The following is a 19,719-nucleotide window of genomic DNA, read 5'->3' on the forward strand; positions in this document are numbered from 1 at the left end:
GAGAGAGAAACTCCGAAAGAGGCGAGAAACCAACAAGCCATCCGAAGGTTGAAAAGAATCCGGATCCCGGAAGGCACGGATAGCAGACCATTGACCCCGCAAGGTAGACAAAGCAAAGCGCTTCTGAAAGCAATCCAGAAAAAACTGAAGAACAGAAGACACAGGGCAAGAGGTAGGAGACAGATTAAAGGAGGAACACCACCCAGAAAAAGAAGACCAGTACTTTGAATAAGAAGCCAAGGTAGACTGCCCTCGAGAGGCCTGCATTACAGAAATAATGTGGTCGGGCAGACCACAGACCCCAAGAGACAACCGTTCAACCTCCAGACCGCCAAGGAGAGAGGAACCAGAAGGGAGGGAGATGGGGATCTCAGAGGAGAGGGGTAGCGGGGCAGAAGCCAAGGAGGACCCACTGCTAGACCCAGCAATGGAGGAAACCAAGACCTCCTCGGCCAGTGAGGGAGAACAGCCACCACCTGAGCCCCCTCCTGCTGAACCTTCAGCAAGAAGGCAGGAATCAGAGGAAAGAGAGGAAAGACATAAAGAAGCCAAGGAGGCCACTGGAGAGACAAGGCATCCACCCCTCAGGCGCCCACCTCCGGAGACCTGTAGCAAAACAGGGGAACCAGGGCAATGGACCGGGAGGCAAATAAATCCAGATCCGGAGTTCCGAACCTCTGGCAAAGCAACCGAAAAGTCCCGGAGCCAGACACAGGGACAGAGATGAAGAGAACCTCCGGCTCAACGAATCCGCCACCACGTTGTCCACACCCCAAATGTGCTGAGCAGAGAGGGCCAGAAGATGTTGCTTCGCCCAATCCGAAATGGAGCAGGCCACAAGATTCAGGGAAGTACTGCGGGTCCCGCCCTGGTGATTGATGTAGGCCACTGCCACCGTGTTGTCCGCTCTCACCAGGACATGGCAACCCCTCAGATGAAGATGGAAGAAGCGAAGCGCCCTCTCCACGGCAGACATCTCCCTCCAGTTGGACGACCTGTGCGACTCCGACGGGAGCCAACGGACCTGCACCGCTCAATGATCCAAAGTCGCACCCCAGCCGGACGCGCTGGCATCCGTTGTCAAAACCAGAGGGGGAGGCAGATGGATACACATCCCCTTGGAAAGGTGGGAAGAATCCAGCCACCACTGGAGAGCAGCTACAATGTCCAGAGACACAGGCACAGGAACATAATAGTCCAAGACAGGATAGGGGACCCACCTCTCAACATGCCACAGCAGAGGACGCAGATGAACCCTGGCCCAGGGCACCGTGAATACAGATGCAGCCATGTGACCCTGAACCTCCAGCCCCTGCAGGAGGGAACCGCAGCTCGGGACAACAACTTCCTAAACAATGACTGAAGACGAAGAATCCGGGAGTCCCGCAGGAACCCCTTGTCCACCACTGAGTCGAACAGGGCCCGGATGAAGGTTATCCGGGTGGCAGGCACAAGGTGGCACTTCAGCAAGTTGATCAATAACCCATGATCCCTGAGCGTAGACATGGTCAAGAGAAGGTGGCGAGACATGATCTCCAGAGAAGGGGCCTGGACCAACCAGTCATCCAGATAAGGGAACATGGACACCCCCAGGAGATGGAGATGTGCCACCAAGGGAGCCACCACCTTGGTGAACACCCAGGGGTGGACCGAAGACCAAAAGGAAGGACGCAAAACTGCCAGTGCTGACCCTCCAGGCAGATGCGCAGGAAACGCTGATCCCCCACAACCACGGGGACGTGAAGATAAGCGTCCTGGAGATCGAGAGTAGAGAACATCCACCCGGACTGGATCAGTGGAATCACCTTCTGGAGAGTCTCCATCTTGAATGGGATCTTTTTAACAAACAAGTTCAGACCCCGAAGGTTGTTGACCACCTGGAAACCCCCCGTGATCTTTGGCACCACAAAGATGATGGAGTAGACACCCATCCCCAGTTCCTTCTCTGGAACAGGGACAACCGCAAGCTTGCTGACCAAAAGATGAACCCCTTCCAGCAAGGCCAGACTGTGGGAGGCATCCCGAGGAGTCGGGGTCACCACCACCCCGGAGTGGGGGGGACAGGAACTCGATCCTGTCACCCCGAGACAAAACATACAGGACCCATTTGTCGGAGGTCATCAAACGCCAAGCAAGAAGAAACAGGCGAAGTCTCCCACCAACCACAGGCTGACCACCAGCAAGACTGACCCCCCGGACGGGCTAGTCAGGAACGCTGTGGGCCAGACCCAGCACCCCACTGGCACTTCTTCTGAAACTTCTGTGGAAAGGACCGGCCAGTGCCACGCTGACTCCTGAAGGAAGATTGTTGAAACCTGGAAGGCTGCCGGAACGACCTGGCACTGGAGAAGGAGGTACCCCCACCGGACGGAAGCTCATGAAAAGACAAGGAATGCTTTCACTCCTTAAAGACCTTATGCAGCTTTTCCTCAAGAGAGTCACCAAATAGACGGGTACCAGTGAAAGGCAGCCTCAAAGCCATTGAACGTTGAGCTGCGTCTGTCTTCCAATCCCGCAGCAACAGGTTCCGACGGGCAGAAATAGAGGAACCACAGGACATAGCAGAAGCCCTCACTGAATCAAAGGCGATGTCCGAAAGGAATTCCGCTTGGCGCTCCATGGACTCCAGCAAGTCCGGACAGTGGCCACCCTCCTGCATTGTAGAAAACAGGGACTTGAAATCAGTCAGCAAAGACTGGGCAACGTAGGCCCCATAAACACCAGATCGAATAGCAAGGTGAGAGGCAGCATAAGACTTCTTTAAAGCTGAATCGCTCTTCTTATCCACACCGTCCCTCAGAATGTTATCATCCGCCATGGAAGGACGCCCCACAAGACTGGCCACAACGGAGTCCACCAGCACAGAATCAGGCAAGGAGTCCGCCATATCCAGTAAAGGATAAAGCTTGGATATAAACCTGGGCATTGAGATGTGATCCGGGTCCTTCCATTCCTTCAGCAGGACATCCGACACAAAAGGGTGCCCGGGCAGAGAAGAGGCAACAGGTTTCCTAAACTGCGGCAAGAGCGAATCTTGAAAAGTGCTGGGCGCAGAATCATCTGGAAACCCCATATTCACCCGAACATGGGAAAGGAGATCAGGCAAAAGATCCCTGAAAATGTATTTGCCCTGAAGCTCAACAGCAGCGAGAGAAGACTCATCAGAATCATCTGAGGAGGAAATTTCTGAGTAAAAGGCAGCAGCACCAGAATGACCACCAACATCCTTCTTGCTCGCCTTCATATCAGGCAGCGTCTCCAGGATAAGGCGCTTTATCCTATCATCACCCACCTTGGCACGTTTAACATGGTCTCAGGGGAAGAGGAAGGCACAGGTGAAGAATGCTTGAGTTTGAGTTTAACTCATTTATAAAGCGCGCATACACCTGGCGGTTTCATGGCGCTGTGGTTTACTGAACCTCAGAGAACAGGAAGGTCAGGGGGGAAAAGGGAGGATTTATAGTGGGAAAGCTTGTAGAAAGAGAAAGGTTTTTAACGTCTTTCGGAAGTGAGAGTATTGAGTGGAGGATCTGAGGTGGGCCGGTAGATAGTTCCAGAAGGTAGGGGCGAGTGTGGAGAATTTTGAGCCTCCCCACTTTTTACGCCTAAAGCGGGGAACTGTCAGTAGATGTTGGGAAGATGAGCGCAGTTCCCCAGCGGGGGCATAGGCTTTAATTTCCGAGGAGATAAAGGCATGGGCGGGACCGACCCGAGCCTGAAAAGTGATACAGCCCATCTTGAACTGGGAACGTTCCCGGATGGGGAGCCAGTGCAGGGACTTCAGGAGTTGGGTGACGTGATGGAATTTGGCCAAGTTGTAGACTATGCGGGCGGCCTGGTTCTGGACCAGCTGTAATCCCCGTATGTTGTATGTGGGCATGGTGCTGTATAGAGCGTTGCCGTAGACTAAGCGAGAGATGACCATTGATAGGACAATAGGTTTTAGGGCAGAGAAAGAAAAGAAGCGGGAGACCTTACGGATAGTGGGAAGTGAAAGAAAAGAAGAGGACACCGCAACGCTCACCTGGGAGTGCAGGGTGAGTTGATCATTAAGCTTGATCCCAAGCATTTTGACAGAAGAGGAAGGGGAGGGAGGGAGGCCTAGGGAGGGGGGCCAAAAAAGGGGGTCCAGGGACTGGAGCAACCACCTGTTAAAACCAGTTCGATTTTGTCTGGGTTTAATTTCAGGTGGTTGTGGTTTATCCAGTCCCGGATGAAGATCATAGTAGATTGGAAGTTTGATATGGAGTCAGGGGATTGTGACAGGGAGAAGATGAGCTGGAGGTCATCTGCATAGTTATATACGGAGACCTCCAGTTGCTGAAGAGCAAAGATGAGGGGGGCTATGTACAGATTGAACAGAAGTGGGGAAAGGGAGGAGCCCTGAGGAACCCCGCATTGTACCTTCCGTGGGTCCGCCGAGAAGTCGCCCAGGCTTGGGTACGGTCCCTGAGGCTTCCTCTTGCGATGATTTTTGCCCATAACGAACAAAGAACAGAAGCAGTAGAAGTCTCAGGAAACACAAACCAGCAGTAACAGAAGAAAACTCCCGCCCAGAATAGTGAATAAATAGTGAAGGAACCCAAGAGCATGAAAGAAATTCAAAAATGACCAATCCCCATGCCCGAAAACTCTCCAGTGGCAAACCAACCAGCTGCAGAGAGGAAACTGAGCTGCCGGCCAATGACAACGGAGGCCGCAGCGAAGTGAAGCGAGAGGAAGGGGCGTAGCCTACAGGAAACCTGCGGACAAACTCAAACGCGGGCCGCCAAAGAATCCCGCTGCTGAAAAGGGCGCCGCTGCATGAATACAGCGCCCTATGCAACTACAGGCGTGCCCAGAGCCCACCCAGGCGTCCAACGAAGGAGACCGCCGGCATCCGAGAGAAGAATACCGCCAGGGGAGAAAACCGGACAAAAGCGCGCCCAAAAACGGCCAAGCGCTAAGCCAGTAACAGCCAACTTCTCCGGCACTCGCATCAGGACAAGAATGCATCCACTGCGGTAACGGCACACTCACCAGCACAACCGGAGGACTCGAACCGGCATCCACGAGACAGGAACAGGGAGACCCACGGAGCCACGCAACACAGGTCTCCCCAGCCCAGGAGGAGACAAGGATGCCCAGCAGCCCAACTCCACAGAATCCCACAACGGTCCACGGGAGCCCCCAAAGCCCAGCAGAGGAGGAAGCCACAGGGCAAAAACGAAGCAGGTGAGTGCCCAGCACTCACCCAAGCGTCACCCATCAAGTAAACCACCGACAGGAAACAAAACAGGATGTGCTTCTGGTGGTTAGGAGTGATATAGCACATGGCAGGGGGGAGCGGGGGGTGGAGCCTAAAAACGTTTCCTGTTTTGTTTCCTGTCTCGTGGGATACCTCATGAGTGATAACTGGGTCGAGGACGAGGGACGTAGAGGTAATGTGCTACAAAGTGTTTTTAGAGTTTTAACTCAATGCTGCTTTTCACAGCCTGCGAAAACCTGTTAAAACTCTACAAATCAAAAAGACATTCGCATTTTCTATTGGTAAGGGATGACTTAAGACAATGCATCCGTGTTTCTGTTTGTTGATTCAGGGAGAGAAAGGGGTTGGGCTCGGATCGTGTTGGGCTCGAGGGCCCATGAAGAACTTAAGCTGTGCCAGAGCCCGGCATCTGGTTCGAGCCAGGCTCAAGCTTTTCAGGACTCGCCCACCTCTACTTTTAACCTTCATAGTTTATCCTCCTGCAAGGGACACCCATGCTTTCTCAAAAGCGCCATCTTGTTCTCTGGTGCAGTCATTTTAGGTTTGTCTCATATAATGTTTCAGATATAGAAGACGGGTATCCTGAATATGGAACTATTCAGGAAATAACTTCTGTTTCAGAATTTTTTTTATTAAAAACAATTTTTGTTATACTATACTGTGATGCATAAATGACACTAACGGACCTGTTACTGACTGATACGTTTCATATCTCTATTAAACTCTTAAGATCCCCAACCCCAGACATATTTTGCCTAGGATAATCTAATTTGTTGTGATGATTATTTTTTTATTTAAGCTGTTAACTGTACACCTGGTCCTTGAGGTAAAGTTGTTATATGTAACACGCTTCACAACCCATTGCGGGTAGAGTACCACTATAGAGAGCCTTAAATAAATAGAGGTGTTGAAATTTATAACAGAGGTTGGAGAGACCCTGATGCAGGTACTTAGGGCCTACCTTACTTTCCCCCAACTCCCTTTGATGTGTTACTGCACACCAGAGTATCTGATATGCTCACTGTATCCCCCAGAAGTGCTGCAAACCAAGGTGGGTGGGGCTCATTCCACCAGAACCACGAGGAGCTACTGCCTACCAGGAACCATAGAGGGGAAAACCAAGAGACGCTGTCTACCAACAAGAACAAGCTTGCAGTGTCCCCGGTAGACCCCATGGCTATGCTGCACTGCGTGCACAGCTCTTGACCATGCTCTACACCTGCAGGATGCAACAGTGTATCCCTCTGAAGCACCCATCTTTTCGGGGAATGCACGGAGGAAGAAACAGACCAAGGAAGGAGTGTGCATCGAGGAGGCATGTGTCATGATCTGCAGTCAACACTTGACTCTTCATGCAGGCCCTGAACAGAGAGACAGTACTCAAAACTTCCTGAATGTACATAATTTGAAAAGTGCAAGAGGATAGAAGCGAGTTTGCACAGTAAGTAAGCACCACACTCCGATGGACGCTCGCTGCAAGACACATGAGTAAAGCCAAGAAAAACTAGGGGCCTGATTTAGAGTTTGGCATACGATGTTCACCATGTTGTAGTACTTTACTCCAGTCATGGCAAGAGTACTACGCCAGCTAAATTTAGAGATGTCCGCTGGACCAGTGGACATCTCTTGTATTTATAGGAATCGCTATGATGGCGGTTTCTGTAAATACTTGAAAGTGCACCATTTGGCTCCATCAACATGGCAGCACCACACAGCACATTGAAAAGTTTGTACTTTTACATACCTCCATATTTTGGGTAGCGGTTTGTAAAAGTGAAAACTGTCCATGTGTCTGCCCACTCTAAACTGGGAGAGCGGACACAAGGCCAAACTTCTGACTGCCCTTCTTTGTCTTGCCAATGGAGGGGTATGTAGGTGGCGGAAAAGGAGTAGCCTCCACTGTGTAGATACTGAAGGTCTTGCCATCTGCACATCAGGCGGGCAAACTTTCAGTTTGGCATAGAGCATGGGTACTCATAAACTTTCTCTCGGGGGCCAAAATTACTGTGTGGTTTGTGGCCAAGGGCTGCACCTGTGGGGGCGGGGTCAGTGGGGGAGGGGGAGGGGCTAGAGCAACAAAAAAAAGAACTGTGACCATGAGGTTGAACACAGGCTCCTGCATCGGACGCCTTCATCCACTGAGCCACCAGACCCTGCATACATACATCTCTCTCTCCCTCCCTCCCTCTCTCTGTCTCCCTCCCTCTCTTTGACTCTCTCCTCTCCCTCTCTCTCACTCACTTTGTATGTCTCCCTCTCTGTCTCAGTCTCCCTCTCTCTCTCTCTCCACCTCTGTCTCCCTTCACCTCTGTCTCCCTCTCTCTCCCCCCTCTGTTTCCCTCTCCCCCCCCCTCTGTTTCCCTCTTCCCTCTGTATGTCACCCTCGGTCTCCATCCCGCTGTCTCTCTGTCTCCCTCCCTCTATCTGTCTCCCTCCCTCTCTCTATCTCCCTCCCTCTCTCTATCTCCCCCTGACTCCCTCTGTCTCTCCCTGACTCCCTCCGTTTGTCTCTCTCCCTCTCTCCGTTTGTCTCTCTCCCTCTCTCCCTCCCCCTCTCCGTCCCTCTGACTCCCACCCTCCTTCTCCCTCCCTCTCTTCCTCTCCTTCTCTCTGTCTCCCTCTCCATCTCTTTCTCCATGTCTCGGTCTCTCTCTCGCTGTCTCTGCCTGCGCCTGTCTCTGTCCCTGTCTCTGTCTCTATCTCTGTCTGTCTCTGCCTCTATCAGTCTCTGTCTCTATAGATGTCTGTCACTACCTCTATCTGCCTCTGCCTCTGTCAGTCTGTCCCTGTCCCTGCCTCTGCCTCTATTTAGCTCTGTATGCCCCTGTCTCTATCTGTCTCTGCCTCTATCTGCTCTGTCTCTATCTGTCAGTCTGTCCCTGTCTATCTCTGTCTCTGTCTCTGTGCACACGTAATGTGTCTACCGGTCCCTGTCACCAGCCCAGAGATAGCCCCCCACTTCCCCCTCTCCCTGTGTAATGTAAAAGCCAGCTCGTTTTCTCATTGTCCCACCACGGGGCCTGGGGTCACATCTGTTGCTGGATTTAATTCTGACTCTCACCCCGAGCGGTCAGATCAAAGCCCCCTTTGGCACCAGTCACCAGTCCGTGTAGGTATGCATGCATCAATTATATATAGCGGCAACCTGGTGGCGAGCATTTGTGCACTGTGCTGCTAGAGCGGAGACCAGGCCGAGCTCCCTGGCCTTGGCCCAACCGTCTGACTACAGGCTGGCGGGAAACATCACATCACAGGCTCTTAACGCACACCTCACCCAGCTCTCACTCCCTGCTGCCCTCCACCACCTCACCTTGCTCCCACTCCCTGCTGCCCTCTGTCACCCCACCCGGCTCTCACACCCTGCTGTCCTCTGTCACCTCACCCCGCGTGTGTGGCAGCCCGGGCTGAGACAGCTTCCCAGGCACACACACAGCCACATCCGAGTACTTCACAGGTCTTTAAAAGACCATTTACTTGTTAATGAGGCTTTGTTGTATTTCACCTCTTCTTAGCGCCCCTTCACCTCCACTCTGACTATCGCTGGAATCGCCCAGTTCCCATAGAGCAGAGTCTCTCGGAGTCCGCGCTGCTGCAACAGGCGGTGTTTTCTGACACTCTTAAAAAAAACACAGGTACAATGTCTGCAAGGTCCGCGGGCTGGCTGCCAAGGGAGGCTTGCCTGGCCCCTGGCGGCCCTCTGGCCGTGATATGAGTACCCGTGGCGTAGAGGGTACTCTATCACCTTTGTTACAGAGTACCCTCTCCACCAGACTCTAATTCAGTCTCTCACAAGCCTGGCAGTGGTGCCAGACATTTAAACTCTTAAAATGTACGTTTCTCATGGTCAAGAGTGCCCTTACTATCAATCAAGATTGATAGTTGCTGCAGAAAGGACCTTGATGTTGGAGTTATGTAAACTTCACAGACTGTCATAATCTTCAGAAGTAGATGAAAGGCTGAACCGGATACAGTGAATTATTCTAAGACCACAATTGTTTTTAAAGATTTAAACGTTACATTTGAAGACTGTTTTCAGCCTTCATCCATTAGCTATTATGAACTCTTACTTTGCGCTTGTTTTCATGAGAAGAGACAGCACAGACCCTCATCTCTGCTCAGACTTTGATAAGAGTTCTTAAAGAGACATGTATAGTATTAAAGTATCGGCTTACATTGGGAAGTGATTGCTTGTTGTTAGGAAAATGGTATACCACTAATATGCAATTCTTATGTTACAGTTTATGAACCTATCATAGTGAAAGTAATTCAAACTTTAGAACATATTGGTATACTACTGAAAATTGTCATCTGTACCAGAAAATGTGTAATATCTCAGAATACTTGGAGAGGTGTGGCTCACCGGTTAGAGGCGGCAGACCTGTAAGCAGAGAACGGCCCGGGACCAGGGATCAATTCCCGACGCGGCAGGCCCGTGGACTAGGGGTCAACGGACTCGATAATTCTCGCCTCGGTGCCTACTCTAACCAGGGAACACACTCGGTAACTCTGGGCATTAAGCTTGCCTCATCTCTACAACGGCCCCCCACATACGCCGGGATGCCTGGTTTCACCCTGGAGATACCCAGAAAGGGACCATCTCACAGGGAAAACCAGGACGGGTTCCCCAGCGGTCTGCAGCGCCAGGACACTCGGTTAGAGTAACAGTGCGCTTTATAAATACCCCACACTACACTTCTGCCATATGTTATAAAGTTTATATTCTATGCTCTGCTCGGGGTAAACTTCAAGTTTCATCTGACCAGAGAGAACTGAAAATACAAATATTGTCAAAAGGTATATACAATACCAGGGAATAGACATGAAAGTTAGTATGATAACATCACTGAAGGTTTCATCTTGGCGTCACATGGCAAAACCCTTGCAGTGTAATTTGAGCCTAGCTGTACTAACATCCTGCATGGCGAGACCCAGAGTACATGTTCTTCACTCTTATCGAATTCCTCTTTCGCTAGGCCAATTTCTAACCAGCATATTAGCAGCGTATTGTTGCCAGTAGGTATGGAGAAACCTGGAAACCTTTGTAGCTTTTGTTGGATCTAGGTTACAAGGTTAGTTCACTCTGACAGCAGGTACCCATGATTGTTCACTAGTATTATATCCTTTCCTCTGCATCAAAAATTTAACATGTGAATCACAAATCTCCTCAACTTTGTATTTGCAGGAGAAGAGAGGAAAAATAATGGGTCAAACAAATAAGGTTTCAACTGTGAAACATGGCAGGTAGATTGGATCTTCCTTGATAAAGATCATTGCTGTGGCAAAGTCACAGGGTTGATCTGTTTGTTAAGGCAAAAAGGACCAAAATAACAAGTCTTAATCAGACAAGTAGTTGGAGAGTATGAGAAGATAACTTTATCTCCATGTTGACTATTTGGATTTTAATGGCTATGACCTTTTATGTATTGCTTTGGGCACAAATTGGTACATACATACATAGCAAACACAAGGAGATGATGTATGGAGCGCGGAAACTTTCCAGACACTCACCCCCAGTCACAGATCTGGGTTGAATCCATCACCATTCTTAAGCTCACTTCGCCACCTCAGTTCAGTTTTCAGCGGTCCATCCATCATCTCCTTGTGTTTGCTTTGTTCACCATAAGCTGGCAGGGTATGCCCAGACGTGGGTCTCTTGCTCACTTTGCCACTGGATTCAAGTTAGCCTGGCTGATGACGGCTTTAGCCAGAAACCGGTCCCAGGATGCTTGTTTCCGATCCAGGTAAGACATGGCTTGGCAGTTCGGTCTGGACTGTTCCCATGAGGCACAGGGTCAAAACTGATTTGCATTTAGCTGTGTCTGAACTGGGGTGGCGAAGTGAGCTAAAGAACGATGATGGATTCAAACCAGATCTGTGACTGGGGGTGAGTGTCTGAAACGTTTCAGCGCTCCGTCCATCATCTCCTTGTGTTTGCCAGGTACATACATAAACATCTACTTTCTTATGTACAAATGAACATCAAAAAGAGTGGAGCAAAAGATCAAATGTTGGCTTTATACTACCATGAACTGAGATTGCAATATCATGGCACATGTTTCAAAAAGCTTGGACATGAAAAGGCTTGCAGTTGAAAGCATACGTCATGATGGTAATGTGTGTTAGCATTGTCCTGCTTTGTATATCTTCTAGTTCTTTTTTTACTCAATTGTATGTGGGCATCTTGGGCTCTCTGAAGAACACGACGTACATGTCCTATCATTCTTTTTGGTAGGAGAAGGGGTGATTCACAGGTCTCCTGACTGTGGGCATGTCCCTACATTTTGGATTCTTGTTGTTTACTGTGAAGACGTATGCTGCTATGCTTGACAACTGTTCTGACGCTGCATTCCCTCTAAGAATTGAAGTTTTCAATAATCCATTGAGACTTCAAATGGTTTTCTAGCTGCCATCACAAGATGCTGCCACTCAGCAGAGGTATGTTTCACAGATAATTTGTGCTTTAAAATTAGGTAGTCAACTTGCTAGAGATCAAAACATGACATAGGTAAAACATAGCATGTTCAAGTGCATGATGTGGTTGTACTTGAGCTAAACTGCTGCTACTGCCTTTGGTAAAGCATTTTCCTCAATAAAGTGTCTCACAGAACCTGCATGTCTAAGAATAGCTGCTTGAGTGAAAGCTATTTTAACCCTTGAAAGGCTGTCTTTGCTTCTGAGGTCCAGTAAAATATATTTAGCCTTTCTTTTTTCAAAGTTTGAGAATCCAACACGTTGTGTGTGTAAATCACTTATAAACTGGTGAAAAACATTTGCCAGGCCAAATAAACATTGTGTCTCCTCTCAGAAATGATTGAGAAGGGAAGTCAGCCATGGCTGATTGTTGATTGTTGTAAAATATTCAGATGGTATCTTCCTTCCTTTCTCCTCACCATGGTACTTTCCCCTTTTCTAACTGTCACCGGGAACATTCTACCTGCTGATTCTGACGTGAAAACAGCACAATTGTGCCCGCATTCGCATAAAGACTATGATTTCACTGCACCGTAGTATTGTATAGTTTTCCTGCATGTTATAATGTAGTTATGACTAGAAGGCACTTCCACTGAGCACATTTTGTTTATGAATTGTAAAACTTTATTTCTCTTGTATTACACTAATTTTATGTGGTAATCATTTTGTTTTCCTTTCAAAGGGAGATGTGTTGTAAAATATTCCGATGGTATGTTCTTTCCTTTCTTGTTTCCCCTCCCTACTCCTCACCTTGGTACTTTCCCCTTTCCTAACTGTCAACCTGAACATTCCACCTGAGTTGCTCTACTTGGTACGCATTATTATATTTCACTTTGTAACACTGATATTTTCCTGGGATCTTTAGATGACCATTAAGTGACATGGGGAAAACGGAGTTATCCAATATCACCTTATTAAAATTTTAATTTTTCAGTTTACATGATAGGCGATGTTGCCGCAGAGGTGAAAGAACAGACAGCATATATTCTCAATGGGACTTCATATCTCTAGACTAAATCAATATATTGTTCAAGTATTTAAAAAAGTATTGGTCAAGGATGTTGGAAACACATGATCATGGAATTTCTGGAATATTATTAGGATGAAAGGTATCAAAATGTACTTGAAATCCCCAAAGGAAGTATGAAAGGCTGTTTCCACTCATCATCATCTTTCACACGGAGGACATTATACACCAATATAGTAAATATGGTTGCACCTCGGACTGATTCAGTTATGGCCCGATTTAGATCTTGGCAGACAGTCACACTGTGACGCTGCCTGGCGCAATATAATTCCCATAGGATATAGTGGGATTTATATTTCGGCGGACTATATATCCTTCACCGTTGTGACAGAGTAAAACATGTCCCGAAATCTAAACTAGGCCCAATACCTTTTATATGAGGCAGTCGATAACAATTCTTGATAGTGGGTTTGTTCATTCATCAGTAGTCAAGTTATGGCTGGAGAGCTTGTTTTTTCTTGAGTACAAAACCCTAGGAGCAAAAGCAGTAGAAGTTGAATGAACAATAAGGTCGTTTTGTAGGGTTTCCTCTAGGTATTGTTTAAGTACTTCCTTTTTGTATTCAGACAAGGAATGCCCATGCCCAAAAGGTATGACTGCATCTGATAGTTGGTATTGCACATTCAAGCTCCTAATGATGGAAGAGAAAAAAGATGGTGGGTTTCTGGAAAACATCTGAGAATTCATGACACTGGTAGGGAACCCATACAAGGGAAGCAATAACATGAGTACATTTAATCTCCTCAATAGACTCTTTAATTGGATATCAATAACTTTCTGTCAAAACAGCTGTCTTGACAAAACTAGGAAGACAATCAATTAGTTCAAGTCGTCCCACTTATAAAGGTTATGTAGGGATTGGGTGTCTCAAGCCAAGGCGTTCTGATTTTTTCAGCATAATTAGGTGAAGCTATATGGTCAAAGAGACCATTCTTTTTGTAATCCCAGGAAATAGATAAAGGAACCAACATTTCCTTCACTGTCCCTTGGGAGAGATGATGTTCCATCCAAAGTTTGCACTCATTTGTGTTTGAATGGTATCTGCTACGCCGATGCCTATTCTCAGAAAAAATAAATGACAAAGGCCCCACAATCCAATAAATAAGGTAATAAAAAGACTAGTCCATTGTTAATGCCTTGATGAATATGAAGCAAAAACAAACAAGATCGTACAGAAGTGGGGAGGAGCTTTGCGCGGATCCAAGATGGACGCGGGAGCGCAGGGCTCCTGAGACCCTCTTCGCCTCCCGCATCTATCCTGCCACGAATCCTGATTTGAACGACAGGTACTTATTGACTATGCCCTGCTGATTCTGAGGACTTTTTCGGAACTTAAATCGGACGCCGAAAACCGGACTTGCTGCGTCCTGAAGTTTGCGGCCTACATCGTAGACCATCCCCGGACTTGAGTCCCCGAGGTACCCAGGTGGCAACTCAACAACAACGGCCAGTTTGACACGCCCACAGCCCCTGTGGTACTTTTGGTTTCGTTTTGGGCCATTGTTGAAGACGCTCTACGGTCGCCCCATTCAACTTCTCGTCCCAACTACGGATCCTACTTTGCTCTGGTTCTTAGCCCTCTTGCCCTTGAGGTCCATCGAGAGCGGGATCATTTTGACAAGATCACAACGACTCCGTGGGAGTTCGACGCCCACTATGGCGGGCAAGGCGGATGCCGAGAAGCGGAACACCAAGGGCACGCATCGTGGGGGTATTATTCAAACCCAGACCATAGAGCGCTACACTCGCCTGAAAGGGTCCCCAGGTGGAGCGAGCAAGGCTCTTGAAGGGACTGGAGATGGTACTCCTTCATCGGAGGAGCCGGCACTAAAGGACATCATGGGCGCCATTACTAGTGTTCGGTCGGCTATGGGCCAACAATATGAAACTCTCGCTGCAAAGATCGACACGGTGGCGATCGAGGTTAACCTCATTAGGGCAGACCTGGGTAAGACGAATGAACGGGTCAAGTCTCTGGACATTAAAACTGCGAGCTTGACCACTGATGTCTCGGACCTTCAGGCTGAGGTTCGCACTCTCCATGCTTCCAACGACCAGTTTGCCCGCCGGCTGGAGGATTTCGAGAGCCGGGCCAGGCGCAACAACGTCCGCATCGCGGGGGTTCCGGAGAACTCTGCGGATGTCTCCACGGACCTTCTGGTGGAGGATCTGGTCCTTAAACATCTTGTACCTAAGGGCCTCAGTAACTTTTTTACCGTGGAGCGAGCACATAGAGTTCCCAGTGGGAAGCCCAAGTTGGGGGCCGCACCAAGACCTATCATCGCCAGGATCTTTAATTTCCGGGACCGGGACGCTATCCTGCAAGCCTCACGAACCACAGGTCCCACAAAATTTGACAATGCCTCGGTCAGTTTCTATCCAGAATTCACCCAGGCGGTGCAGAAACAACGCATGGGTTTCACTGGGGTGAAAAGACGGCTTAGAGATATGGGCCTGAAATATGCCATGCTTTTTCCTGCCCGACTGAGGATCGAGTATGAGGAGCGGGCGTTTTTCTTCGATCGCCCCGAAGTGGCCAGTAACTGGGTGGACACATTGCCATCAAATCGCACAAGCGGCGAGAGCTCGGGAGGTGCCGAGCGAGGCCTGGCTGAACAGGAGTAGTGAGTCTGCAGCGGCGAACTGGTTACTTTGGACTTCTGGCAGCGGCTTTCTAATAGACTTGCTTTATAATGTGGATACCCGGGGGTGGGGGGAATCGGGCCTCCTCTTCCTCCTCTGGGGGCTTTCTCTCTCTTCTTGTAGGTTAGTTTAATGGGGCGACAGGCACACTGCAAGTTGGGGTGGCTTTCTGGTCTAATGCAGGGGTGCAGGGTGTGGTTTTTCAGGGTTCCTTGGGGGTGGTGGAGGGGTCTTTACCTTTTTGTTTTGTTCGAGGCTGCTTTATATCCTGTTGTTTATTCTGTGTGCTTATTCCCGGCGAGGGGGACTGGGTGCTCAGTGCGGGGAAGGGGGGGGGGAGCTTAGGGTGCTGAGTTGGAACGTTAACGGTCTTGGAGATAGGATAAAGCGGGTATTGTATTGCAATATTTGAAACGCTATGCCCCAGATGTGATTTTGCTCCAGGAGACACACTTGGTTGGAAATGCATGCCACGCACTAAACAGACGTGGCTACCATATGGTGGCACACTCCGGGTTCACATCTGGTTCGAGAGGGGTGGGCGTCCTGGTATGAACTTCCCTCCCCTTGGAGATAGATGACGTAGTGTTGGACGACAGGGGCAGCTATGCGGCTATTACGGGTCGGTGGGAAGGGAAAACGGTTTACATCTTGTCTGTGTATGTCCCCCCTGGCCTACAGTCTACCACATTTGCTGATTTGGGTGATGTGATCCTGGGGCTTCCTGATGGCATACTGGTAGTGGGTGGCGATTTTAAATCTGTAGTTAGTGGGGATGAGGATCGTAGCCCCCCCAGAGCTCTGCCTGCGGCACAGCTCTGGAAGCTCCTGGATATGTTCGGGCTAGTTGACTGTTGGAGGCAGCTACACCCTGGTCAGCTCCAATATACTTTCTACTCAGGTGCACATGGGAGTCTGTCGAGATTAGATTATATACTTATGCCAGCAGGAGGTTAGGCATTTGGCCAGGGGGATCTCTGATCACTCTCCGCTTTGGCTTACAGTTGACATGCAATTGGGTGCCGAGGGCCGTATCTCTCCGATCAACCCCTGGCACCTTCGTAACCCTAAGATCAGGTTGGAGGTAGTGAAATGTATGGACTACTACTTCGCTGAGAATGAGGGATCGGTATCCTCCCCGGTTACATTGTGGGAGGCCTATAAACCAGTGATTCGTGGTCAAGTCTTGTCCCTCATTGCCAGCGAAAGGAGGCGTAAGAATGCCGCGGTGGTGGATCTGGAAAATGAGATCACTGACTTGGAGGGTCGGATGGAGGTGATGCATTCTCTGGCCCTGAAACAATCTGATTATAAGGCGCTGGTCACTGATGCAGCCAAGGCGATGCACCGTGAGCAACAGGGGCGTTTGTATGATGTTGGTGATAAGGCGGGAAAGTTGATTGCATGGCTGGACAAAAAGGATAGATTGAACCGGGTGGTGCCTGTTATTGAGCGTATGGATGGTGTGCGTGTTGTGGACCCGATTGATATAGTCCAAGCATTTGCTCAGCACTTTCAGGCGGTTTATGCGCCAGTCTCTGATAGGCCGGAAGAGGATTCGCATCTATTGCTTCGAGATATCGCCCTTCCTAGCCTGTCGGATTCGGACAAGAAGCTTATGGAGGCGGATTTCTCCACTGATGAAGTAGCGCTCTCTATCCGTTCACTTCGTTCCGGGAAGGCCTCGGGCCCGAATGGGATACCGGTGGAACTGTATAAACTATGCCCCGACAAAATGGCGCCGTATCTTTGTCGGATGTTCCTGTCATCGCGAGATCTCGGCTCTCTTCCTCGAGATCAGAGATTGGCATCCATTGTGGTCATCCATAAAGATGGCAAGCCCCGTGATCATTGCTCATCGTATCGGCCGATTTCGCTCTTGAACGGTGAGCCCAAAATTCTCGCTAAACTTCTGGCAAATCGGCTGGTTACGGTGATTGCAGACTTGATCCATCCGGACCAATCTGGATTTATACCCCACCGTAATACCGCGCTCAATCTACGTCGCCTCCATGGCGTCTTAGCAAGGGCGGGGTCTCTTCGAGAGCCAGCCATTTTGGTTTCTCTTGATGCCTCGATGGCCTTCGACACGGTTGAGTGGCCATATTTGTGGGCTGCTCTTGCTAAGTTTGGTTTCGGCCCTAAATTCATTGGGTGGATTAGGCTTTTGTATGAGCAGCCGCTGGCACAGGTGGTGGTTAATGGTAGAGCTTCGGAGCCCTTCATCCTCGGACGGGGAACGAGACAGGGGTGCCCCTTGTCACCGCTCCTCTTTGCGCTTGCCCTTGAGCCTCTTTTTGCATGGTTGCGGTGGGAACCATCGCTTAAGGGCATCCGATGGTCGCCTGACTTCGAGGACCGGATATCACTCTATGCCGATGATATATTGTTGTATCTTACCTCTCCTCGTAAGTCGTTGGGCGTCCTGTTTGATGTGTTACACTCCTTTGGGAGGAATTCCGGTCTGGTCATTAACTGGGCCAAGTCCTGTATTTATCCACTCACGGACGATGAGCCTCTTCTTCCCCGCAATTGTCCTATACCGGTTTCTAGGGATGGCTTTAAATACTTGGGGATCTATATTTCACTGGACCCCAAAGCCCGCTATGAGCGGAATTTGTTGCCTCCGCTCTCCCGGCTTCGGTCGGATGTTGCGGCGTGGTGTGGCTTGCCACTCTCCCCCTTGGGAAGGGTGGCCCTGTTCAAAATGATGTCTCTCCCCCGCTTCTTGTATGCCATTCAAAACACACTTGATTTGGTACCTGCCAGCTATTTCCGAGAGATCGAGGGCTTGCAGAGGCGGTTGGTATGGGGTGGGCGACCACGTATCGCACTGGCGAAATTGACTTTGCCGTGGTACGATGGAGGTATCGCGTTGCCCAACATCAAGCGCTACTACTGGGCTAACCAGTTGAGTGCTGTGAACCGCGCTATGTACGGCCCTATCCCGAACCCCGCGTTTGAGATGGACAGATGGCAACTCCCCGGGGGGGATTACAATTGAGCGCTCTATTCTAGAGCCGACCGGAAGCACCTCACAGGCCCTTCTGCAGTGGCGGTGCGAGTCTGGGGAAGCGCAACCGCCGCCACGGGATGGACGGATAAATTGACGAAATCGACCCCATTGTACGCCGCAGAAGCGCTAGGTGGCCTGTGGACGTCGAAGGGTTTTGACAGATTGGATCTCATCGGTATCAGCAGGATGTGTGACCTCTGGGCCAAGGGCAAAGTTAAGACCTTTGAGGCACTCCAGCGGGAATATAAACTGAGCGACAGGGAATATTACCGTTACCTCCAAGTCAGCCATGCGATTAACTCGGTTTTCCTGGCTGACACTACTATCCCGGAGTCCTCCCCTCTTGAGGATAGAGTGCTTGATGGATACGTCCCCGACAGCACTATAACTCTTATTTATAAGAAATTGATCAATGATCGCTCGGATCTCCTTCTGCAACTGCGGAATGATTGGACCAGTGACGGGTTAGAACTGGACGATGAAGACTGGCAGGCGGCGATATCTTCCCCTAAAGAGGTTGCGATTCCGGCACGTTTTAGGTTGGTGCAACTCAAAATACTGCATCAGGTGTATGTCACGGGCCCACGGCTGATACATATGGGTTTTTCTGTGGATGGATTATGTAGGCGCGGATGTGGTATGCTGGCTACTTTTTTGCATATCCTCTGGGAATGTCCGGAGGTAGTAACGTTTTGACGCCGAGTGCATGCGGTTATGGGTGAAGTGACGGGTGTTGTGTTGTTGCCTGAGGCCAGACGTTGTCTGTTGAATGTTTGGGAACCGAATGACTGTACTGTTGCTCAAACTCAATGGGTCACATTGGGTAATATGGTTGCTAAACAGGACATAGCCCAGTTATGGGGTTCCCCAAGGCCGCCAACGCTCCTAACGTGGAAAGAAAATATGGACTGGTCCATGTTCAGAGAGAAAACTGTATATGTTTCCCGCGGCAGACCCAAGAAATGGGGTAGGATCTGGGGTCAATGGAACGCATACCGTGGAGAGATTTGCACCCCCCCATTCACCGACCTCCCGGATCCACTTCTTCTCCCTTGACCGTGCGTTCCCTGCACTTAGTTTTTGTTGACTACACTGTATTGTTTTGCTCCCGGGTCCCCCCCCTACCCTCCCCGATATTTCTCCTCTCTTATATTGTAACACGTTTTTCACCCGTCTCCCACTGCCATAAGGGACAGCCAGTTTTTACACAGTAATGCCTCGATCTTTTTCGTGTTTTGTGTGTGGTTTTATTTATATAAAAGATAAAATGTGAAACCTTTCACTGATCCTAGTTATACCACCTGCTCTACATGA

This window comes from Lissotriton vulgaris, chromosome 1_1 (assembly GCF_964263255.1).
Source record: "Lissotriton vulgaris chromosome 1_1, aLisVul1.2, whole genome shotgun sequence".
Taxonomy (NCBI): Eukaryota; Metazoa; Chordata; class Amphibia; order Caudata; family Salamandridae; genus Lissotriton; species Lissotriton vulgaris.